Source organism: Rhagoletis zephyria, unplaced genomic scaffold (genome assembly GCF_001687245.7).
Source record: "Rhagoletis zephyria isolate East Lansing unplaced genomic scaffold, Rhagoletis_zephyria_1.1 Rzeph_scaffold_03118, whole genome shotgun sequence".
NCBI classification, from domain to species: Eukaryota; Metazoa; Arthropoda; class Insecta; order Diptera; family Tephritidae; genus Rhagoletis; species Rhagoletis zephyria.
The window spans coordinates 33,821-52,725 of record NW_016160202.1 but is presented as its reverse complement, the minus strand read 5'-3'; positions in this window follow the sequence as shown (position 1 = coordinate 52,725).

Below are 18,905 nucleotides of genomic sequence, written 5' to 3'. Positions count from 1 at the left end.
CTTTTTGTATGTATGTTCATATGAATGTTCACATGCGAATGGGTTTTGACTGCGCCGGATGAGGTTTGCGTGCAAAAGATGAGACAATGGAGAGCGAACAAAGCAAAAAGCAAAAAACAAAAAAACACAAAAACAAAAAGCGAAAGCAATAGCAATCAAACAAACAAACCACATTTGATATGAAAGAGTAAAAGGTGACCGCATACATTTTGTAGATTCAAAATAAAAGGCGTCACACAGCGAAACGAGTTAAATATATATCTACTTGTATATTCATGTGTGTATGTATGTAAGTAAATTTGTGTTTTTTGTATATTAAAAAAGTAAAAAAAAAAATTAATCTTGACTAGCAACTTCTCGTAATTAATTAGGTAATATCCATGTGGGAACAAAAGTAATTGCAGTATTCTAAAGCATAATTAATTGGATGATTTTTACAGCTCTGGCTGAAACTGAAAATTAAGCGAACATTAAAATGCGAAAGAAACTCTGTAGCACTGAGACTGTAAATAAATTTAACTTTTAGATTTTGAAACCAAAACTACCTAGTGAAAAAAATTTCTTACAGCTTTTTGAAATTACTGTTACATTCACATCGAATCTTCTCTCAAATTAGAAAATTATATCCATACAATTTTGAAGATTTATACATTCTTTAAATATGTTGCCTAAGAGATCTCGAATTTTGTTTAAACAAAAAGGTGCAACTTCTTGTTTTTCTTTCTACGGGCATTGGTAAGAAAATCGTGTTTTATCGATTTTTTGTCAGACATCCTGGAAATATATTCGGGATTTAAAAAATCGGGATTTGGCGAGGTCTTCAAATAACTTTTAAGCATTTTTCGGCGCTCTTGTTTGGACCAAAATCCAATTTTCGATGGCAAAAAGTCAAAATTTGCCCGCTTTTTTCGAGCAGCAAAGCGTAATTTTTACTTTTAATATTAAAAGTGTTACTTGCATTTTTTTTGGAGTTTTCTGAGATTTTTCGTAACTTTTACGAAATATTTTTGAGATTAAAAAAGCAGCATTTTTTGGGTATTTGGGGCCTTTGGAAATTCTCAAGTTCATATAACATATCTGACAAAAATGCTCCTGCTTTTTACTTAAAAAATATTTAACAAAGATATATACAAAGAAAAAGATGAGGATGAGGATACCGATAAAAAAAAGATGAAAATAGAATGAGAAAGATTAAAATAAAGGTAATTATAGAGAAAAGGATATAGATGGAGACACACAAAATCAATCTGGAAACTATTTTGGGATTTTAGAGATTTTCGGGTCTCGCGGGACTTATCGATATAATAATCGGTTTTTTAACGATATTGTTATTGATTTGTTTATTGATTATTAATCGATTTTGTTATCGATTTTTTATTGATTTTTGTTACAGATTATTTGTCGATTTTGTTATGGATTATTTATCGTTTTTGTTATGGATATTTTTATCGACTTTCTAAGCGAGTTTTTTATTATAATATATATATATTATAATATTTTATTTTATTATTTTGTTATAATATATATATATTATATTAGTATAACAGAATAGTTTGCTACCTCAGACAAAAAGCTTAACAGCAAAAATAGCAACCAAAAAAATATAATCAAGAGAAAACTAAAAAAAAATGGCTTAATGAATATCAAATTAAATACTGTCCGCCAAAAGAAAAAAATCTCAAACAGGAAAAATACTGAAAATAGCTAAACGAAACTAACCACAAAGGTTGGCACATAGAATATCAAACAACAAAAAAAAACAAATGAATATAAAACATGCTGATGTTGATGGCTATTTCTAATGGCGTACCTAAAGCGCCGATGACATCACCAACACTAAGAACCATGAAAACCATGCAAACGAGAATATTTTCGAATACGTATTGTGGAAGTTAGGAATAGCAACAATAACATTAGCTATTTGATTGCTGCGAGATTTGTTGGTCGCGACGTAGGGGCAATGAGGCATGGCAAATGCGCGAGCAATGGCAACATTGACATACTAAGAATATATAAAATGCATACATATATACATACTTAATTACATATTTACAAAGCATGTTAATTTATTACTAACAGATACAAATACAAACACCTTCATCTCATATGAATAATAAAAAAATATAAATTAAGTAAGATAACTAAAATCTAAATTTATTTTCCGACCAACAATTTGCTACCAACAAATGAGTTGATGTCATCTGTTATAGTATGTACAAACAAAATAAAGAAAATGTTGCAAAAATAACAAAAACCAAAAAAAATAGTTTATATATTTTAACGTTAATCTTTTGTATATTAAAAACTTAATTACAATCTTTTGAATAATAACGATTTTCCAGCTCCGCATACCCACCCAAAAAAAAGATAAGTTCAGGTACTCCTTACTACTCCTACTCGCCACTCTTGCATTGCTCTCACACCTGCAAGTTGCTTACATTTTGTTGCATGCTTCACAGTACATTGACATTGCTAACAATTTCATCGTTTACTGCTGATGTTGCATGCGACAAAGTTCATGATACGAAAAGCAATAAACAAATATGTAGATATGTGTGCCCTCTAAGCTTATGATATGTTTACATCCTTAAAACAACAGACAACAATGACAGCAAACAATTGACAAGTGAGTATGAAACGAAGCAACGAAGCAGACGATGAAGACGAGCAAGAATTGGAGGTGACAAAAACATGAAAAACTCATAGCATCTAAAAATATTTGTGACATAAATTTTTTTATTTTTTTTTATTGTTGGAAATCTGTTGGCGACAGATCACTCGTGTCAATTGCGAGTTGAAAGCTATTTTTATGACAGTGCCACGCTTTCACAGCGAAGCCAATAAAGGGAAGAGTGATGCAAAATGCTCACACGAATATACATACATACATATGTAAACATGTGAATATGTTCCAAGGGGCCACCTCCACCTAAACTGGTGGATAGTCAAACTGATTCCATTCAAGAACTGTAGTTTCTGCTCTTTACAGTTTACTGAATGCTGCTCATTCTTATTTATTGTGTGTTGAAGCTGGGTGAATGGTAATTTATCTACATATCTCCATACATATTTATGTATACGAATTACAGTGGTTTAACAGAAAAACAGCTATTATGAAGATTTATTTGGGCCGCCTGCGAGAGAAAAGATGTCAAGGAAAGGTGCTTCATATACTATGTACATACATTAGGGCGAGTCAATTTGTTCGGAAAATTTTTTCTGGTTAGGATTCTGCAGGTAATTCTAAGCAAATTTGGCGAAGAAACCATGAGTCTAAAATCAATTTGGAGTTTGCCAAAATACGAAAATAGGTTTCCTAGCATTTTGCTAAAATTCTGCATAAAAACATGCCATAAGCGGTGTTTTGGTATAAAGAATCCATTTCTGCACTTATCTTTTTCTTAAAACTTCCACCAGAGGGCGCAGCAGTGAAAACTTTCACATTTTCTTCAAAACCGATTTTTGCAAACTCCAAATGGATTTTATACCTATGGTTCCTTAGGCAAATTTGCTTGGAATTAAACGTAGAAGCCTCCTATGCTATACGCGCATAGTCAAGAAAAATTTACCCGCCCTAACATACATACAAATATAAGTAGTATCTTGATTACAGCGGTATCTTTTTGACCTCCGTTCGGAAAGAAGAACAAGAGTGATAGAGACAAGATGGCGGGATGTTATGGAAAATGCTACGAAATAAAAATTGCTTTACAAAATCCTGATTGATCTGTCAAATAGTCACTTTACGCACCTATTTACACTTTTTTGCAAAGCGGGCGGTCCCATGAAAACCTCGTAAACTTTACGAGTTTAAGGGAATCCCCTAATTGTTTATCCGCAATATTTTCCCCTAATTCCCTGGCAATCGCCCTTCTCGTCTGACTGCTCCATTAGTTATAGAAAGCTTGGGGGTTTCCTCCAACCCAGTCGGATGCGAAAATCTGCGCGATATTAGGTTTGTTCCACACGCTTTCCAGGCTGTTTCGGTAATTAGAGCGTAAAAATAAGTTACTCTCTCGCAAGTGTCAAAAATATGTCAACCCGTGCCCAGAGCGTGAGGAACGCAAAACAAACACTTTTCGTGCCCGGAATCAACAAATCAGTTCCAAACAATTACTTTATGTGTATTTATTTTATATAGCTAATAAAATTAGCAAATACCTACATTGCTGAGCCTTTAGTGCTATATTCCATTTTGGCATTTTACAAAATTTGCTATCGGTTGTAAACAAGAAACAGCTGTTATTTCAAATTGACTTCTTGCACATTTCTGCCTGGAAAAAAAGTCCGGGCTGTTTCGGGCACGAAGAAGAAGACATTTACGATCCAAAAGTGGAAGATATTCGCTCTCTATTACATATTTTTCTAGCGAGAGGAACGCTTTCTGGGCTGTTTTGGGCACCCGCGGGTACCCGCAGGCTCGTGTGGAACAAACTTATTGTGCGAATCTTTACTGCTTACTTGACGTGTGTTTGCAATCACCGGACCAGTCTTGGTTCTAGAAAATTTTAGCTTACATACTCTACCAGCCTGGTCTTTGTAAATATTATTAACTTTTCCTATGTGTTTTAAAAATATATTTGTAGGTGCTTCGGTGCCACACAAGATGTATCTAATTTTTGATGGTAGCAATTAAATATACTTTCTACATAATTCAACAGCCGTTTTTCAGTTTAAAAAGATGACTAAGCGCACAAATGCGTAAAGATTATACGACAACAATTTTCGGTGCCAAAAAATTTATTTCGATAGTTTCTCTTAATGTTTAACGTCTTTAACTATTCTGATGTTTTTTTTTCATAAAACCTTTTAATATTAATGAAATCAAAAATTTCCATTGAACGGATTTCTATGTTTGTGTCATCTACTATTTAATGTTATACATACATAAATGTGAAAATTTGTGCGTGAATGAGTATGTGAGTATACTTCTTGCTCTTTCACGCTAAAATAGCTAGACATATTTCAATGAAATTTTGCCACGCAGATAAATAAAATGTACCTGGACTAAAATATAAATTATATTGTAAAGAGAAGCGCCACCCACCTTTCGCAAAAGTTAAAATCAATTAAATAATATGTTAAACATAGTTGTTGATAAACGAAAGTTATTCTATAACAATTTATTTCGAAATAATTTTAAGGGGGATGGCCAGCTGTTCAAAATGTGCAAATCAATATAACAAACTAACGAGTTAAATGAAATATTTTCATCTGGTTATCAAACGAGGGAGGTTAAAAAAAATTTTATGTCAACAATGAGTTTTAAGAGGGTTGCCACCTGTTGCGGAGTTCCAAAACAAATAAATTGAATCAACAACTTAAATAAAGCACTTTATATTCGAATCAAATCAACGAGGGGTCACAGACATCTTTATTTCGAAAACATTTTTGAAGAGGGTTGCCAACTGTTTGCAAATTCAAGGTCAAATCAATTAACAATTTAAATGAAATATCTCCATAACGGTGTCAAACGAAAGAGGTTAAAGTAAACTTTATTTTTAAAATAGTTTTAAAGTTGCGACCTTTTTAAAAATTGTAAATTAATTTAATTTAATAATAATAATATATTTTAATATGGGTGATAAACGAAAGAGATTTAAGAGAGGTTTATTTCTGACATTTTTTGGTCGAAGGTTGCCACCTAGTAAGAAATTCAAAATGAACTTAATTAACAATATAAATGAAATATCTTATTATGGAGATCAAACAAGAGTAGTTTAAGAAATGTTTATTTCCAAAAAACATTTTTGAAGATATTTGCCACCTGGTTAAAAATTCCAAATCAATTTTATAAACACAAATGAAATATTTTATTATTAGTGGTGTCCAACGAGAACGGTTTAAGTAAACTTTATTTCTAAAATATACTTTTGAATCTTCATTTTTTCGCAAAATGTATTGGGTGAGGGTAAAAATTTCCTTAGAAAATTAACAAAAGTTAATACATACATACAAATTTTGGAATTTCATTCAGTTATTAAGAATTCAATTGGAGTAAAACTTGTATAGTATTTCCCCAAAAAAAATCATTAAAATTAAAATGAATGATTCAGGGCCAACTTTTTTTTGATATTTTTATGTGCCTTCAATGCATTCTTAAAAACTTTGCCGCGCTCAATCAAGTCTTATTTGCACAACAGTCCTGTGCTACTTTTATTTCATGTTTATATTTCTCTCTTTGTTGATTTTTTCTTTCTTCTTTCTTTGGCTTTCTGTTTTGGAATAATCTATCAACTAAGTAAGCCAACCACACAACTCTCAACAACTTAAACTCACTAAGTACTTTGTATACAAGCGCACGCATTTTGTGTTTGCCTACATTTAAGGCTTCTGTATATATATTTTATTTTGGTTTGTAATTATTGGACGCTGTTGGATTTCCGACACAATTTTGATCCTCGTCGCGGTATTGTGGGACGGTTCGCCTTCGCCTCCAGCTCGCGCACTTTTCGCTCCTTCAGAAGCACTTGTCATTATTCGGCAGACAAACGCTAGCGAGTTTGGCCTTTTTTCTATTTGGTTTTGCTGTTGTTGTGGTTCTAATTTTACTTTTGTATTAAATGAAAATTATTTTCATTTGTGTGTTTGTATGTGTATGCAGTTTTATGTTTGTAGCGAAAAGTGGGACACAAAAACTTTTGCTTTTATTTTTTGTCGGCTTCCGTCGTTGGCGCTACGGTGTCGACAGAGCATAAAAAAAAGTTCAGCCAATATATCACATAGATAGAAGTATATAAATAAAATGTACGCATGGACGCATATACGACATACAAATTTACGTATTTATATACACTAATGGACAAAAGAATAGGTGCGAAATTGAAAATGACGTTGTTGGCAACTTATGTTATTTAATTTATTTTTAATAATTTTCATTTAAAATGTAGTTCGATCCATACTAGAAATCACATAAATAACAGTTTCAAAGCCTACACAAAGCTCACAAAGATTGATCAAATTTCCAAAAAATTTTGTTTAGAATTTTTAGAAAATTTTCGAATATGTAGTTTTGTGGCCCATTTAATTTTATTTTAATAAAGTACAGATTTATTTTTAGTCGAATGTCTTGAGCATTTTCTTCCGTATAAAAAAAAATTCATTCATGCGTTTTGGAATTTTGCACCTATTCTTTTGACGTAGAGTGTATTGATATAGTTGTGAAAACAGCCATAAGCTCATGTATCTGTGGACTATATGTATGCTTTGCATGCATATGTGTTAAAGTTCAACAATTGAAACGAAAAATAATTTTTACATAGTTTTCCGCCACACTGAAACTAACTAAATGGATTTCATTAATCTCCGATTTTTATTGCATTCTATTTTTGGTGGATTTACTATGAGTTGTGAAAATCGAAATTTTTTAATTGGATTAGGTCAAAACAAATGCAATTTCAATTAAATGGGTTTGTGGATTTTTGAAAAATAAAATTAAAATTTGTAACTAGCTACATACGTGTTAACTTACTTTTTTATCGGTCGGAAATAAATTTTAGAGATAAATAATTTCTAACACCATAGCAAGGAAATTTAAATCATGAATGTGGTCTGTGGTGATAGGGATTCTTTGATGAAATTTAAGAAGTAATGGCAAAAAATTCTACTGTAATTTTTTACTGCCCCTAACAGCTTTTCAAAGGTATTTTGCCATTAATGGTAAGATAGTTCGAAAAACTTTTGTTATTCTTGCAGAAAAGTCTTAGAGAAAAAGCCCTCTGGAAGAAAAATCTCTTGTGGCAGAAAGCACTTGTATATCATTTTGTTTCCGCCGCTGAAACAGTCGCAACAGCCGAGCGTGCAAAGCACTGGTGTGCGATTCGAAAGATACGGGTTCGAGTCCCTTTTTTAATTATTAAATTTCATTGTCTTAAATGAAATTTACTCGTATAAACTTTTTTAGTTTCATTTGAACCTATTGTTTTAAGCAGAAGGAATATTTTTTTTTTTTCTTTTCTTAATATAATTGTCTTTTAATTGTAATTGTTTTAAAAAGTAAAACATTTTTTCCTGATCTCATTAAATTTTTAGAAACATTTTATACCTTTGATGAGCATGAAATGGTATTATAACTTTGGTCCGATGTTTGTAAGTACCAGAACAAAAAGAGATAGACCCATGAAAATGTATACTTATATGATCAGAACGTCGAGCTGAGTTGATTTAGCCATGTCCGTCTGTCCGTCTGTCCGTCTGTCCGTCTGTCCGTCTGTTCGTCTGTCTGTCTGTTTGTATGCAATCTAGTCTCTCAGTTTTCGAGATATCCGGATCAAATTTGGTAGGTGGGTGTATTTTTATAATGTATTAATCATTTGTCGGAACCGGAAGAATCGGACCACTATAACATATAGCTCCCATACAACTGATTGTTCAGATATGAGATTTTTCGTTATAATTCATCCATTTATGTAGCTAGGACCATGAAATTTCGCGCTGTTTTCACTCATTATCAACAGAAGACTTACAGTGAAAATAACAAAGATCGGGTCACTATAACCTGCAGCCCCCATACAACTGATTGTTCAGATATGAGGTCTTTTATCATAACTCCTCCATTTATGCAGCTAGGAACATGAAATTTCGCACCATTTTCACTCATTATTAACAGAATACTTACAGTGAAAATAACAAGGATCGGATGACTACAACATATATCTTCCATACATCTGATTGTTCAGATATGGGATTTTACTGTAAAACTCCTTTATTTGAACAGCTAAAACCGATAAATTTCGTAAGATATTTTATAAATAATAATACAAAGTCTACTGAGAAAATCGTCAAAATCTATGCTGTATAAGCTTTATCTCCTATAGCACTGATTGTTCAGATACCAGTTTTTGCCATATATCTCCTTTATGTAGGAAACTAAACCCAATAAATTGTGTTACCGGTTTACATACCGATCACATAGCAGTGAAAATCACTTAGATTGGTGCCATATAAAGTATATCTTCCATACCTCTGATTGTTTAGATGCGATTTTTTATATAAGTATGTAACTCCTCTATCGATGTATGCAGATGTATTCAAAAGCAGTAATCTGTCAAAGTAAAATTTGCAGATGTTCATGAAAGGTATGAAGCCTTCGGCATAGCCGAAGACAGCGCTGCTCTTACTTGTTTTTTTTATTTTATTACAATTGATACTTTTTCTTTCTTAGTTTAAATTTCTTTCTATTTTAAGATTTCATTATTTAAAAATTAAAAATTATTGCTTTGCTTTTATAAAATTATTAGAAACTTATCGATTTTTTATTTTTTTTGATTAAATTTTCTTTTTATTTTAAGATTTTGTATTTAACTAAACATTATTTTTTTACTTTCATTTATGTACATAATTTGTTTGGAACTTATTTTCATTTTTGTTTAATTTATTCTTTTTTTTTAATTTCATTCAGAAGAAGAAGAAAAATAATTTTATTTTAAATTTAATTTCCTTTAAACTTTTTCAAAAGAATTGTTTTTAATTTCTATTAATTTTATATCTATTTTCACTTTTTTAACTTTGTTTTTTTTCTTTCTTTCTATGTTTTTTTAATGTTTAGTTTTTATTTAAAAAAATATATATATCTTTATGTACCTATATACATTTTTAAAAGACAAACAGAATAATGCAAGTCCGCCTCGTTATCAGATCTTTCAATTAGTCTTTCGAAGGAAAGTAAATAGCTTTCAAAATATCTTCCAGATTTGACAATTGTCTTACGAAAGACTTTGGTGAGTTGAAATAGAGTTGCCGGAATTGCTCTGTAAATTGGAATTCCCACTTGGGCAAAACTCTTAGTGCAACCCCTTGAGACATTTAAGTCCGTGGAAGACTCTTGGGCAGTTCAGTTTCTGATAAGTACACATGTATATTGGTACACATCGCTTAGAGCTAAATTTTGTTAAGTCAATTTTTTTTTTTTGAACCCCAAAGAATATAAAAACCATTCATAAACATTACGGAATTTGATTCGTTTGGAGTTGTTTTAGTTAGCTTGGAGTACGCGTACTCCATAGTACTAAAATTTTTGCAAAACAAAACTTGGTTTAGCAACTTTTCACTCTATTCTGCTGATAATTTAAATTACATACACACACTTCTGTCTGCATTTAAAGCGTTTTAATCTTTATCATCCTATCAGCGAGTTGATGTAATCGGCGCATAATTACAGCATAATTTGTTTAGCTACATTAAACCATTTAAAACAATTAAATCAACATATCAAATTTCCTTTTGGCGTATGTACATAAGTAAAATTGTATGAAAGCATGTGTGCAAACAGACTCATTTGTAAGTTTATGCCATGTAGTAAATCGTTTTGATTCAAAAATATTTATACGTAAAGGAAGTAAAATAAAATCGGGTAAGTTGTAACCAGGGATGAAAAATAATCATTCTTTTTTAAATTTTAATCAAAAAATTAACGTGTTTTAATCGTCGTAATATAATTTTAACTACACGCGCGAATTTGTGTTCGTACGTCCTATTGGTATTTACAGTGATTTTTATTTTTCGAGTTTGGTTTATAAAGATTAAAAATAATAATTAATATTTGAGTTTTATATTTTCGCTCAAAAGAAATTATTATTACTTGATTTTTATTTTTTCGATAAAAAAAATAATGATTATTTTATGATTTGTTTTCGCCTTAAGATACTAATTTTTTTGTGTTTTATTTTTTTACACTTAAGAATAATGATTATTCAAAAAACTCAAAAGCTATACCAACGTGATTTCCGACGTATCCTTTTCAGAGATAGCAACATCCTAATAAAAAAAAAAGAACCAAACTGTATGGGCTTTTCAATTTTATATGTAATCATTATTTTTAAGTGGAAAAATAAAACTCAAAAATAATGATTATCTCTGAGCGAAAAAATTAAAATCATAAAATAATCAATATTTGTGATCGAAAAAATAAAAATCAAATGATAGTTATTCCCAGTGAGCAAAAAAAAAAATCATAAAATAATGATTAAAATTAATTTACCCATAATGATTACCGTCGCTGGTTGTAACGTCATATAAATAGTGCCCGTTTTGCGTCTAGTAGAATAACAAATGAAAATAAAACCAAGAACCCTTAAATTTCTTTGAAAATTAAAACACGCCAGTGCACCCGCCTGATAATCTTTGGTGGATAGTATTTTCACTTATAAATGGGGCGGCCAGTAATTATGGGTGAGTTAATGCTAGAACTATTTATTTTTACTCGCAGAGCATCATACGTTAGCCAGTAAGCAGAGAACAAGTTTAAAGTAAAGACGTGTTTGTTCTTTTGATCTCGCCATACTACAAATATAAGCCCTCGATGTGCGTGTACAAATGTATACACCCCTACATTGCCGAAATTTAAATTATGACAAACAATGTTGTAACAGCCAAAAACACTGATATAACCGGCACAGTGATGACACCACATCGTCAAACCAAATTTCGCACTTTAAATGTAGCGAATATTTTCAAGCCGGCTGCATATTCCAATGCATTTAGTTGTTATGAAAATATATGTAAGTATCTAAATGCGAGCATTATGGTGAGCATTATGAAGTGCGCTTAGGTGTTGAATGGAGAGAAATACAATTTTACATCGGTTCCGGTTAGGAGATGATCTTTTATTCGAAGATCTTTCATGGAAGAATTACACTTTAAGGCTTGTCGTTGCTGATTAGGAGTTCATTTTCCAATCATTTCTTTGTTATGGTATGCCGACCAGGAACAGAACCAAGGGTTTAGATTTTATTAGTACGCCATCGGCACTCACCTGCGGCGGCTGTAAGTACCTATCAAATGTTTTGTAAAATGTTCCTATAGGATTGAAAAAATTTCAGTTCCTTATAGGCAACGAATTTGTCGGTAATTCTCTGATTTTCAGCCGACGGTCCTTGGGCCCAGTGCGCTTGTTCCAATATAATTCTACCCTAAAAACTTCTGTTATAAACTTTCGTCTGACTTCATTCTTCTATATTCGAAATCAAGCAGAAGTTGAGCATAGGGGACCTTCGAAGTTAAAAAATCGAAGAAATAGTTGGGAGAAATTTATTTTCTGGAGCAGTTCACATACAAATAGATTAGTGAATCCTTCTTCAAGAATGTTCTAGTTCAGGTCACCAAAGTTTAGTTATACACTGGAGCGGAGGTACTGACTAGCGGGCACCCTGACGTTACTGGTGACCATGGACTCTCCATGATCCGGTAGGCAGAGAAGTTGTCTGTGAAGGAGGACACTAGTTTACTAAATAGTGTACTAGCACGGCAGCGGAGACTCCAGCAAGCCACGGATGTGCCGCGCGCTGGACTTGGGCGCCTCGCTCATTCAAAAACTAGATAGAGGTGGAAACGTAAAGCATCATGTGTTGTAGAATCAAAACGACAAAACTAGTGAATTGCGTGGCACCAGGGTGACAATCCACTTAAACCAACGATAAGTATATTGACATAAATAAAATCGATAACTTAACCGACAAAAATATCGTTGATACTTCAATCTTAATATCCACAAAATTTTCGATAATAATATTGGGAAAAAAGGTAAGTATATCGATAAGCATTTCACTTTCCACATTTATTAAATACGAGTACCCTAATGAGTGATTGTATGAGTTCATCAGCCGAAAATCTTTGCCAGCAATAGTAAATAAAGCACAACAACAACTTTGTCATAATATGTACGTATATGTGTAGTTATGTATTTAGAATCAAGCATGCAACTTTCATACAATAGCACGTACATATGTACATATATTAGGGTGCATCACTGTTCATAGAAAAAAACAATTTACTGTTATTCTGTCGGAAATATAAAACTTACTACATTTTAAGACTTCCACCAAAATATTCGAGGGAAAATAATAAAATTTATCTTAGCTGTACCTATTTGAAAATGCTTCCAGAAATCGAGTTTCTTATGAGAAAAAAAATATATATAAAGTTATTTTTTCTAAAAAATCTGCTCAGAAGATAGAAAGCGTAAGCTTAAAACAGTTTGCACAAAAATTTTTTAAAATTTTGCTAACGAACTATAATAAGTTTGTCTTTTTCAAATCGGTCTAGTTCACGTAAATCTTAATATATATATATTTTTATTTAGATATATAAAATTCCCCCGAAAATATTCTGGGAAAAAAATAAAATTTATTTGAGCTGGACCTGTTTGAAAACACCTCAAAAAATCAACTTTTTTTCTGATTAAAAACAAAAATTTTTTAATTATTTTTTATAAAAAATCACCTCGGATGGTAAAATAGTTTAAGCTTAAAAAGTGTGCATAAAAATGTTTAAAAAGCTTTATCAACGAAACATAATAAGATTTTTTTTTTCAAATCGGTCCATTTCACGTAAATCTTAAACTTTTTCCGAAATATTTTGACGGAGATCTTAAAATATACAAAACTTTATGATTCCTGTGGAAAAAAACGGCAACTATTTTGTGACCCATCCTAATGTATATATTGACTATATGCGCAAATACTTATTTGCAGTGCATGCAGTCATACGAACGATTTATGTACGAGCAATTTAGCAAACTAATTGCATTAAATGTTGCACAAGTGCATTCGTTTTGCAGCATATTTACGCACATAAACGCGCATTTACGCATAGATTTCAAGCATCTGCACACTTACATATGTACATATATACACATATGGATATGTTTATATATACATATGTACCAGACAGAAGTGCCATAGTGTGGCGTGGGTGCGTTTTTGCGTGGCATAATTAGAAAATTCACAGTTATCACATTATATTTCTCTGCGTTGCACTCTCTCTCTCGCTCCTCTGGAATATGCGTGAAATGCAAATTGAATCACACAGGCTCAAAAGCATGCGTATAGATATGTGTACATACAAAAAACATTTAACGAATGGAATAAATGCAGTTATTGTCACATGCCAGCAAAAAGCAACAACAACGCGTTGCAGCCGATATTCATCAGTGTTGCCTGGCGCTTTTATGCCTCAATTGCTTGTTGTTGTTACGCCTTTTGATGGCCAATGATGTAAGCGCCCACATCAACAGTGCAGTTAAAAAATAAAACCACTTTGATGTTGCAAATTTCAAATTGCAACATTTACACAGTGCCAAGTGCCAATGACGAAAGCGACTGCAATGAGCGTGCATGCATTTGCAGCAAAATAACAAAAACAATATCAATATTGCTTTGAGTCATCCTGTTGATGGTCATTGGCAGTCATGGTGGATGATGGAGGGCAATAAAAATTAATTGCGCTTAAAACTTTTCACTTTTAACTACAAATGTTGCATGTGTGCGGTCGCAACATGCAACATGCCACCACAAAAAAACAAAAACAAAACAAAGTGCGCATAAGTTGTCGCCCGGGGTAAGCACAAAGCTTAAAACATCCATTTTAGTTGTGCGAAAATCATTTTGTTTGCTATTTGTATGGGTGTGTCAGAAACGCTTTTATTGCATTTTTGACATTTTATTGAGTTGGAACATTTTCCAAATTATTGTGCAGTTTGCAAAACTCAATTTTGTAGATTTGGTGCGATTATGAGATCATTGCAATGACTAAATAGTTGCACAAAATGCGACATTGGCATGCAAGAACTTTATACAACACGTGTCATAATTATAAGCGCATCACACAAGTGGTGTCAAGTTTTAGCAATTTATTTGTTTGCTATTGAAGTTGAGTTATTTTTTTTATAAAAATATTAATTTTTCTTAAATACTCGAAATTTTTTCGTGTAAAAATTATTTTGTTATTTTTATAAAAAAAAATTTGTACGCACTTTTCCCACATTCATACAGACCAAAGGTTCAAACTTTATACAAAATTAAAAAAAAAAATTCATCAAAATTTCGAACTTTTTAATAAAAATTTTTAGAAATTATTTGATATAGCTTATAAGATTTTGGTATGCTAAAAAGCTAGTTACAAGCCGCAAAAAACTCGCACCAATATTATTTTAATACTTTTGCCGGTTTTTTCATACAACAAATGCAATTTATAAAAACTGGCGTTGATTTTTTGATTTTATTTAAATAAAAATGAAAAGTGCAAAAAGCCTTCAGAAAAAAAATCCAGGTAGGGTTAAGTTTGGTTAAAGCAGCTCTGAGGAGAGTTCACTCGAAGGCCATAAAGACAAATTGCGATGCCCAGGGGGGCTTACCCCACGCCTATCCCTGCATATCTTTGAACCATTTTGATTCTCCTGCGAATCCTGGCAGTCCTTCCAGTGGAGCTTTCCCCAAGCCATCCAGGCTCTCGAATAAATGGTTCCCTTGAGGCGTTTTCCTCGGAGTGCTGGACACTCGCAAAGGATGTGCTGGACGGATTATATCTCCTTCTTATCTCTGTAGCTTCTACTGAAATCGTTAAGCGGCGCTCCGAACCTGGCGACCATATGGCTATAATGGCCCAATGTCCCCTTAGTATAACTGTGAGAAGTCTAACGTTTGGCTTTGAAAGCCTTAATAAAGTCCTTGATTCTTAAATTTTCCCACCTACTCTTGGTGGCTGCCCTAGTCACTCTCTCGACTTCTGAAGACTTAAATTGCAGGGGAGGTTTCACGAACTAGATCGCTTTCACAAGCCCCATCTCAATATGCAATATGTAAGCCCGGGCTCAGTAATAAGGTTAAGCAAGGACTTAGCCTCAGGGAACTCAACATTGTAGTATCTCTTCCACAAAGGTAATTGTGCCGTACTTCCTGTTTCCTTCCTCCAGAAAAGTTTTCTTTGAAGTTTGGCAAGCAGATTTTCAATTGATTGAGGTTCTGCTCCACTATACGAAAGATGCATAGATGATAAGGAATAAAATCACAGACGTTCATATAAATTCATAGGATTCCTTTTAAACACAGACTCCACGTCCTACCAAAGACCTGTTTACATACAGAATGTGACGTATTGACCTCCCTCTGTCTGATACCTAATTACCCGCTGAAAATTAGTCTGTTATATAACTGCTTTTTTTATAACATAAATCTACTCAGCTTACTAATCAGAGCTTCAAAGAAAAAATTCAAATGGCAAATTTTCCGATGACTCATCGCTACATACATCCGCTATACTTTTCGAATAGGTGGTTATATGCAAAAGACGCAAAAAAGTTAAGCTGACCTACTTGCGAACGTAGATGAAATTGTGTATGTAAATGCATATGTACGTGCGTTATTCTACGAGAATTGGCAACGCATTAAAGTTCAAGTTCAGCATACGTATGACTCAAACTTTATAGAACTGCAATAAAGTCACGCGCCAAAACAAAGCCATCATAACCATAGCATGAATAAGCGGAGAGAAATAAAAATGATAAAGTAGGGGAACCAAAGGTAATGGCGCATTCAATGCCAAGCAAGTAAGGAGAGGATGCGAAGAGCAGAAAAAAAGGAGTTAAAAATAAATATTATTTTATTTTTTGTTTTGTTTTTTTTTTAACGGAAAAATGGCAAACGAGTTGAAATGCGCTTTAAAAAATGTAGACTTGTTTGTATGTATATATGTATGTATTATATGTATGTATGTGTATACTATATTAGGCTGCGTCATACTTTTTGGCCCATCCTGTTATAACATAGGCTGTAACTTGGAGTATAACATACGCGAAATTCTAAGCAAATTTTCAGAAGAAACCATTGGTCTAAAACAAATTTCAAACTTGCCAAATTGCGAAAATAGGATTTGTCAGTGCACGACGTTTAATTCTTCTGCAGTATCGTCAAGAGATGTCTGAACTTTTTTATTAAAACATGCTATAAATACCTCTATTCTGTATCAGTGACAAATTTTTTTTACAGTTTTGTTACGGAAAAATATATGAAAAAATTTTCGTTTTTCAGTTACAAAAGTTTTGTCACCTATACAGAATTGGGCTGAAAGAGTGTTTTGGTATGAGAAATCCACTCCTACGCATATCTTTTTTTTAAATATCCGCTTGAGGGCGCACCATATACACAGTTTTTTTTATATAAGTAAGTTTTTTTATATAAACTCATCACAACACTGCATCTAGCCCTAAATACTCTTTAAATTTTAGAATAGCTCTCGGAGTCAGGGAGTCTGTGTGCTCTTTTCGTGACCATAGATGCCCTATGCACCACTCCCTTTCTCCGTTAAACGGCTTCGCACTCCACAAAAGCGACTTGTATCGCTTGACCAGATCCCTAGCTTATGCAAGTGGCCGCTTAGCCTACAATAACCCATCAAAATACCTGTAAAAATTCTTAGCCTCTCCGTGGGAAGGTGTTCTGGCTATCTGACCGGTTTCCTCATTTTCTTCGACTCTCATGCGGCCTGGTATCCGTATATCAGCTGAATAGCGTTATCCTCGGCAAGGACATTCAGCTTTTCTATGCGGCCCAGGACCAATGAGGATTTGATCTCGACAGATAACAGAGCCATAAGTGCTGCCAGACTTTTACTTAGTGAAAGGATCCTACCACTTCTATAATTCCTACGAAGGTTAGACACACAGACTAATGAGATAAACTTCCGAAGATGCTTGATAAGGTTACCAAGGGCACTGAGAATTTCAGTCTAGGGCCAAATACATACGTCTGCTCCAATACCCTCAGGCATCTTAGAGCAGTCTGCATACCACTGTAGTTTGCTCACCTGGACGCATATCTCCATAATAGAGGTACTTTAGGTCGCCGTGCTGTATATATTAACTTTAAAGCTTCTTTTGAAAACTATTAGGCGAATGGTTTTTGACACAAATTAGCTTAGAATTTCGCATAAATAATATACCAATATACCCTAGCGCATAGTCGAAATAAACTCCCATACAAACTGATCCGTCCTAATGTATATGTACATATGTAAGGAAGTGCATGTTTTTATGGAGCCAACTAAGCATGCTTTTAAGCTTTTTTTTCGCTTCCTTTCCTTCTACGTTTTCCTTTGTGTTCATTAATGTAAGTCTGCCAAGTAAGATGATCTCATCCTCTACTTTAGCCATGAACTCAGCAGTTAGAGAAATACTTACTCCAATTTTGGCTGACCTGTATTGTTTGACTACATATACATACATACATATATGTGTGTTGCATGTACATAAATATACCAACAGATACCCGGCAGAGAAAAGCTTGCACTAAAAAATGTAATTAAGACGCTTTCAGAATCAGTCCGTCGTCTAATAAAACCATTGACCAAGGTATGTTAAGAACATCGTGGTTTACGAGAAATTTCTTAGGGAACGATTATGGCATAAGGAAGGGTATACATTCATATATTGTGTGTAGCTAACCAAGCTGCTGAAAGTCGTCTGAGCAAAGGGTGAACATTTAATTCGAATGGTTAAATAAATAACCAAACAAAAAATTAATGTCTGTAAAACAGCTGCTTTTCCACTTTTAAAAGCATTTTCCCAAGCGCATACGGCGACGCGTGTCCTACCCATAAAAACAATTAAGTAGGGTCAAACAAAAATAAAAACAAATGCCACAGCGCGATGGGGGAGAATGTACGCACCAATTCGAGTGAGTGTGGGTGAGTTGAATTTATGCTTGCACAGTGTTTATGTTTACATATATGCATTTGCGTATCGATAGCCCGCTGCTAGCTGAACGACTGACTAGTTGCATGGCTGGCTGGTTGGCTGGCTGGTTGGCTGGCTGACTGAGTGCAGCTTCCATATTGATTAGCGTTATATTTATAGTTGCCTTTATTTCCTCAATAAAAGAATTTATTGATTTTTCTGTAGCTTTGTATCAGCACCCACGCGCAACTGAAGTTGTTTAGAATTTAATAGAAATGCCAATAATGCAGATGGCAGGCAGTGAGAGCACTTCTACAGAATGCGTAAATTAAAATTAAAAAAAAAAAAAAACGAATTGCACTCATGTGGATGCTACACAATTTTTCATTGATGTAGCATGCTAGGGTGGTGCCTGGTAGTATAAAAATATGCACGTATGTATGTATCTATATGTCAGCAC